The 6,224-nt window shown below is 46.6% G+C and overlaps 1 protein-coding gene across 1 annotated transcript in view; it reads right to left on the bottom strand.

Annotated features, from left to right (window-relative positions):
- Positions 1-6,224, bottom strand: part of KLHDC8B (kelch domain containing 8B) — a 42,130-nt gene that overhangs the window by 16,629 nt on the left and 19,277 nt on the right. The window lies entirely within an intron of this gene.

The following is a 6,224-nucleotide window of genomic DNA, read 5'->3' as shown; positions in this document are numbered from 1 at the left end:
GGAGGAATTCTCACAACTGCTGCTAGCCTGGTACTTACTGCTTGCAGTGACTTCTCTAGCTGCTAAGGCAGGGGTACCCAATCTTTTTGGACACGTGGGCGCATTTGGGAATTTGAGACCATGCTGTGGGCACCACAAAAAAATGCCTAAACAGTGGGTTGCTGCTTTAGTGTATACCTTTCTCATCTGTGGATCTTAGGCTGCGCCTTACTCAGCAAAAACTTTTGCTTTGTGTCTACTGAACACTGCAAAGTCTCTTTAGTAAGGGATTGTCTAATTCAGCTAATTGCTGGCAGGGCAATACAGTTAATGCTTCTTTTAAACATATGTTTTGGCAATGTCCAATAGCTTCTTCTTTTTGCAGGGAAAAAGAAACTGGGCACCCCCAGGTGCCCCCCCCTGGTGCCCCCCCCTGGGCACCACTGGGCACCCCCAGAGATGTTGGACTATTACTCCCATAATTTCCAGCCAGGCTGGGGGTGACAAGAGTTGTAGTCCAACAGCTCTGGAGGGTGCCGGGTTGGGGAAGGCTGATCCTTGGTATGAAAATTGGGGTGTTCAGAGCCTGTCCCTCTTTTCCTCTACGAAATGTTAGAGGAGATGCTAAATGCAGGTCCATGCAAAAGATTCTGCTGTCATGGAGGTGGGCTCAGGGTTTGCAAATACTTCTTTGCATTTACCATGCAGGTTTTCTGGGTTGTTACACAGAAAAAGTTTGTACTGGAACAGTCTTTAATGGTAGTATAAAGCCCATGTCGCCATGGGCGCCAATAGTCCAGCTCCCTTCCCACTTTTTGGCCCCTCAGTCTCCTCACCACAGAGGGGCTCATGAATAATGCAAATGTGGCTCATGCATAGTGAATCCCCCCTCTGAAATTTGCATGCGGCATGGCCCCCTCCCTCCCTTGCATGCCCTGACTGGCCGCCTCCATCCCCCTCCCTCTCCCTGCTAGCATTGACAGCCGAACTGTGTGGCTGCGCTCAGGGCCCGCCTTCACACCACACTGATTGGCCGCGCAGGACTGTCTGTCATCCTGTGGGCAGAGGGGCTGCCTTGGCTGTTTGGAGCAGAGGAAATTAATTGCTATTAAAGCTTGAGCGTTGAATTTTTTCAGACTTTCAAAATATTCTGCACATCTACACTGCTGAAGCTTCAGTTTAAAACAAAAATGAGCAAAACTGGTCTGGTAGATCTCAAGTAATAAGCCTTACACTACTGTATTCTTATATAGATTAACTAATGTACATGCTCTTTTAAATTATTTACCTGCTTCATGGAAATTAACAAATTGTCAGTGTAAATGGACTCTCCATGCCCTTCTGACAGCTAAAAGACTGATATTACAACACTGGAAGGATAAACACTCACCTCCTATAACGCAACGGAGAGGGGACCTTACAACACTTCCAATATTTGAAAGGGTGTCATATAGACGTCACCTTTAAATGGATACTGATTTGGATATTTGGTCTATTTTTGTTGCAGCCCATGTATAATTGCTTAGAAAGTTGTATGCATTTCATACAAAGCCATGTATTTTCTATTAAAAATAGAAAAAAATAAAAACATTAAAAACAAATAATAATAATAATAATAATAATAATTTCTTGGGTGCTGGAGGGCACCACATTAGAGACCTGGGGCCCCTGCGCTAAGGCCATATGCAGGCACGCAGCTGTGTGTGGCAGTGGCTTCTTTTCCAAAGTGGACTGCTGAGTGTGCTTGGCTAAGCTGCTTTAAATGGCATGCTAAAGTCAACGCATCTTAGCATGCAGTTTTAAAGAAGCCAGTTTCTCACTTTTTACTTTTAATTTTAAAAAGGCTTGATGATCAGTATTAACCCTTTACTTCATTTTAATCTCACCCTCACTCCACCTTTCTTTCTCCCTCCCTTTATCTGCACAGTAACCCTGTGAGGTAGGTTTGACTGGGAGAGTGTGACTGGTCCGAGGTCACCCTGTGAACTTAATAGCTGAATGGAAATTCGAACCGGAGTCTCCTTTGTCCTAGTTGTGACACACTAACCACAACACCACACTCGCTCTCTTTCAGGCCTAGATGTATGTATAAGGGAGAGCAATTCCAGGAAGAATCTCATTAGCTAGCCATAGTGTACACTGTTGGGGGGTGGGGGTTAAGAGAATTTCCAGTTGCTAGAGACCAGGGCTTCAGTGCCCTGCTGTGGCACTGAGCTATAGTGCACAATTCTGCTTTTGCTCAGCCTCCCAATGAGCAAAAGCAGAATTGTGCACTATAGCTCAGTGTCACAGCATGTGCTTTGGATGCCAAAGGTCTGTCATGCTCCGACTGGAGGAGGACTAGAGGTCCCAGAAGCCCAGGGTGCCCCAGACCAGGGACTGCCACCAGACCCACAGGAGCCTGAGCCCTTAGGTGAGATGGTTACAGGGCTATTCCTGTCAGGAGAAAGGAACTATGCCTCTGAGGCAGATGCTGAGCCACTCCCTGCAAGCAATAGGCTAGTAGGGCTCCTGTGAGAAGGAGTTGTTCTCGCCTCCAGAAAAGGTCTCCTCAGCAGAAAGGGACTCCTCAGGAATAGCTTCTGGAAAGGGAGCTCTGATTGCTGCAGCTGAGCTCTGGGTGGGTTCCAGCTGGCTTTGGGCTTAGAAGCCTTCACTAGAAAGCCAGCCAGTGATGGAACAACTTGGTCCATCCACCTCTGCCATGTACCTGGTCTCCTGAATTGTGCTGTGTAACTGATCTCTGTTTATTAACCTTCAGGACTGTGTAATGTACCTGACTGATTTACTGTGTTTGACCTCTTGCTTGTTACCTTGACTACTTCTGCTGCTGCCTGATCCTCACTGACTGACTGACTGAGTTCTTACCTCTGCCTGGATTGTGACCACTCCTGTCTTAGCTTAAACATCCTTGGACTGAAACCTGCGTGTCTGCCCATTTGCTTGCCAGCTTGACTATTCTATTGCATTGCTCCCTGTATTTGCTTACAAACAGCCAAGACTCGATCTAGAGCAGGACAAGGTTCCAGATTCAATCCCTGGCATCTCCATTTAAAAGGACTAGGTAGCAGGTGATGAGACAGATCTCTGCCTGATATCCTGGAGAGCCAATGCCTCTGCTTGATGATGGACAAATCATCTGACCTGAGCCCCAGGTACATGGGGGATTTACTCCGGTTCTACTGTGCCTCATAGATGATCATACCAGATGGCGTAACCCCAACTCCACATCAACCACATGTTTTTCTGCCCTCAAAGCCGCTTCTCTGCAAAGTCGTTTTGTGCTGGATGTTCACCTCTTGGCAGCCTCACTGCAGTTTGGGAGTTTGTGTGACCTCAAATGACTTCGGCATGGGCTGTGGGGAGCAGCACTGATAGGTGGAAGGGAAAGTTGCATCATGAAAGGTGGACACGAGGAGAGGTGTTGGCCAAACACGTCTACTCAGAAATAAGTCATTCTCTTCCATTGCACTTCACTGAGCACGCAAGTGGGGAGAGGGGCGGAGAGCAGCGGAGAGCAAGCTTGTTGTAAGTCTTTACTCTTACAGAAGAGTGAAGTTATGCAGGACTGCAATGATTTTAAAAGCTGAGTGCCCCCAAATAACCCTTATTCCCACTGAGAAAGGGTGGACATGAGGAGAGGTGTTGGCTATACATGTCTCCTTGGAAGTAACTCATTCCATTGCACTTCACTGAGCCCAGGAGCAGGGAGAGGGGCGGGAGCAAGCCTCAGCTCATTTGCTGTCCCGCACCTACACTGTTCCTGACATTCAGTTCTACTCACAGGACTCTGCCCACCCAACCCCGAACTAACGTAGTTTCTGGTGCCGTTTGCCCAGTGAAAATTTTTTTTAAATGAATACACTGCTTTGCTGGGTGCCATGCAAGAAGCAAATCTGAATTCTTGAAAATCCAGATTTACATAGAATCACCTCATAAAGCGTCTCTGTGTAGATGGGGCCCAGGTAGAAGGCAGCTTCTTATGCAAAATAAGCACATTTGCTTACAATTGCACCATGCATACAGGGTGGCAGAGTTAAGTTGCTCATGGCGGAGAGTGCACTGAGTGTAGGGCATCTCCCTTCCCCTTTGAGTAGTTGTCACTCAGTACTATCTGGCACGGATCCCCTCAGAATCCCCTTTAAATAAATGTACTCCACTTTCAACAGAGCAATACATTTTCTCACCCATTTGAATCTGGGAAAACAATCACCTTTTTCCCAGATGGAAGGCAAGCTGCCTGCTCTATTTCCCTATGCAACGAAGCAGAAACCAAGCAATACTTTCTATCTTGGGATAGCAAGTGTAGCTGTTTTCAAAAAGGAAGCACTTGTGGGGAGGCAGATTAAGCCCAGAGTGAAAAAAATGGGCTGGGGGGCTGGGCTGGGCTAGGGTAGCCCAGGCAGCTCAACTATCTTAGGACAGTTCTACGTAGATGACGTATTGTTATCCTGTATTCTCCAAGATACACCAAAAGCACAGGGATTCATGTTGGTCCACTAGAAAAATCCCAAAACTCACCATCAGGCAACAGGGACAACCAAAATGTAACAAGATAAAGCTTGCTCACTATTCTGTGATGCTTGGGTTGGTCCTAATAAAAAGGTACTGCCTGACTGTAGATCTCGACATTCATCCTATATTGTTCTGAGAAGTGGCAGCCAGACCTTTTACCCCTCTGCCCTTATTGATATGGGGAGACTGAGGCCTAAATAGACAAGGCAACAGCGATTCATTATCAGGTCTCCCAGCTTTTAACATGATAGCAAGTAGAAGCTGTGCAAGGTGGGAGAGGATGATTCAGACTTGGATTACAGCAGAATGGGAGGAGAAGCAAACCCTTCCCCCCATCAAAGCACCTGATAAAAAATGACCCTCTGCAGTTTCTATTGCTTTCTTCTGGGGAAACTCACATGGACAGTGCAATTTCATCGCTCCTATCCAGACACGCTCTTTACTAAAACATAAAGGAATATCCATTGTCTCATCCCATTAGACCAGCCTTCTGCAACCTGACACCCTCCAGATATGTTGGATTACAACTCCCAATATCCCCAGCTAATGTGGCATCATAGGAGTTGTAGTCCAACACATTTGGAGGATACCAGGTTGTGGAGGGCTGAGTTAGACCCCCCAAAACTTAAAAATATAAGCAACACACAAACCGACAGTATACACAAGACAACATATATACAAAAACAACTTTGGGCAATCAGCCAGACCATGAAACAAATCCAGGATCAATTAAAACTCATCACGCTGCCAAATGCCTGGGAAAAGATAAACGTTTTGACCTAGCGCCAAAAAGATAACAATGTTGGCGCCAGGCAGGCTTCATTGGGAGATTGTTCCACAACTGGGGGGCCGCCACCAAGAAGGCCTTCTCCTCTGTTGCTATCTTCCAAGCCTCCCTTTGAGTAGGCGCCTGGAGGAGGACCTTGGATGTTGAGCATAGTATATGGGTATGTTTGAGCCGGGACTTGTTCGGCCCTACTTGTGCATGACAGTGGTGAGGTCGTGACAAGGACAAGACAAGCCCCACTGTGTTCCACTGTGTTTCTAAAGGCCCCTGAAGTACAGTGCAACCACTCCCCAGTGCTGAACTAAAAAGGCGGCCTGGGAGCATTTAGCTTTTGCAGTACCCTTCTGCAAAATGGCAGCACAAGCAGAGGAACAATCTCTCACCCTCCCCTCCCCAGCACCCAGTTTCAAGCAAGGAAATGTTACCGACCTCGTGCCCAAAGACACTGTGTGAGGTTTATTTATTTAAAGGATTTTTATTTTATTTTTATTTTTTTATTATTAAATTTATTAATCGCCCATCTGGCTGGTCACCCAGCCACTCTGGGCGATGTACAACATACAATAAAAACAGTTTAAAACCATAAAATTCTACAATAAAAACATTTTCTAAAATACCCTAACCCACCCCAAATGCCTGCCTTTATCTTTAAAATGCCTTTATCTCGCTCCTCAGCTGTGGGTGCCACAGCGCGTGGGTTAAATAACCCACAGCAAGCTGCAGTATGTCATCCAAACTCAGTCAGTGATTTGCCCGGGTTTGCCCAGTAAGCTTCATGGCTGTGTGGGGATTTGAACCTGGGTCTCCCTATTCGTAGTCTGACACCCTAGCCACTACACCACACTGGCATTCTGTGACTTGTGAGGTACTGATTGGTCCCTATTAGAAAGGGTGAGTGGTTTCCCCCCACTCCTGAAAGTGTTCCTTTTAAAAGGGAGTTAAG

The sequence above is a fragment of the Heloderma suspectum genome, chromosome 2 (genome assembly GCF_057233095.1).
Source record: "Heloderma suspectum isolate Gila_16-S chromosome 2, 16-S_ref, whole genome shotgun sequence".
Taxonomy (NCBI): domain Eukaryota; kingdom Metazoa; phylum Chordata; class Lepidosauria; order Squamata; family Helodermatidae; genus Heloderma; species Heloderma suspectum.
This window is presented reverse-complemented; position numbering and strand designations above follow the sequence as displayed.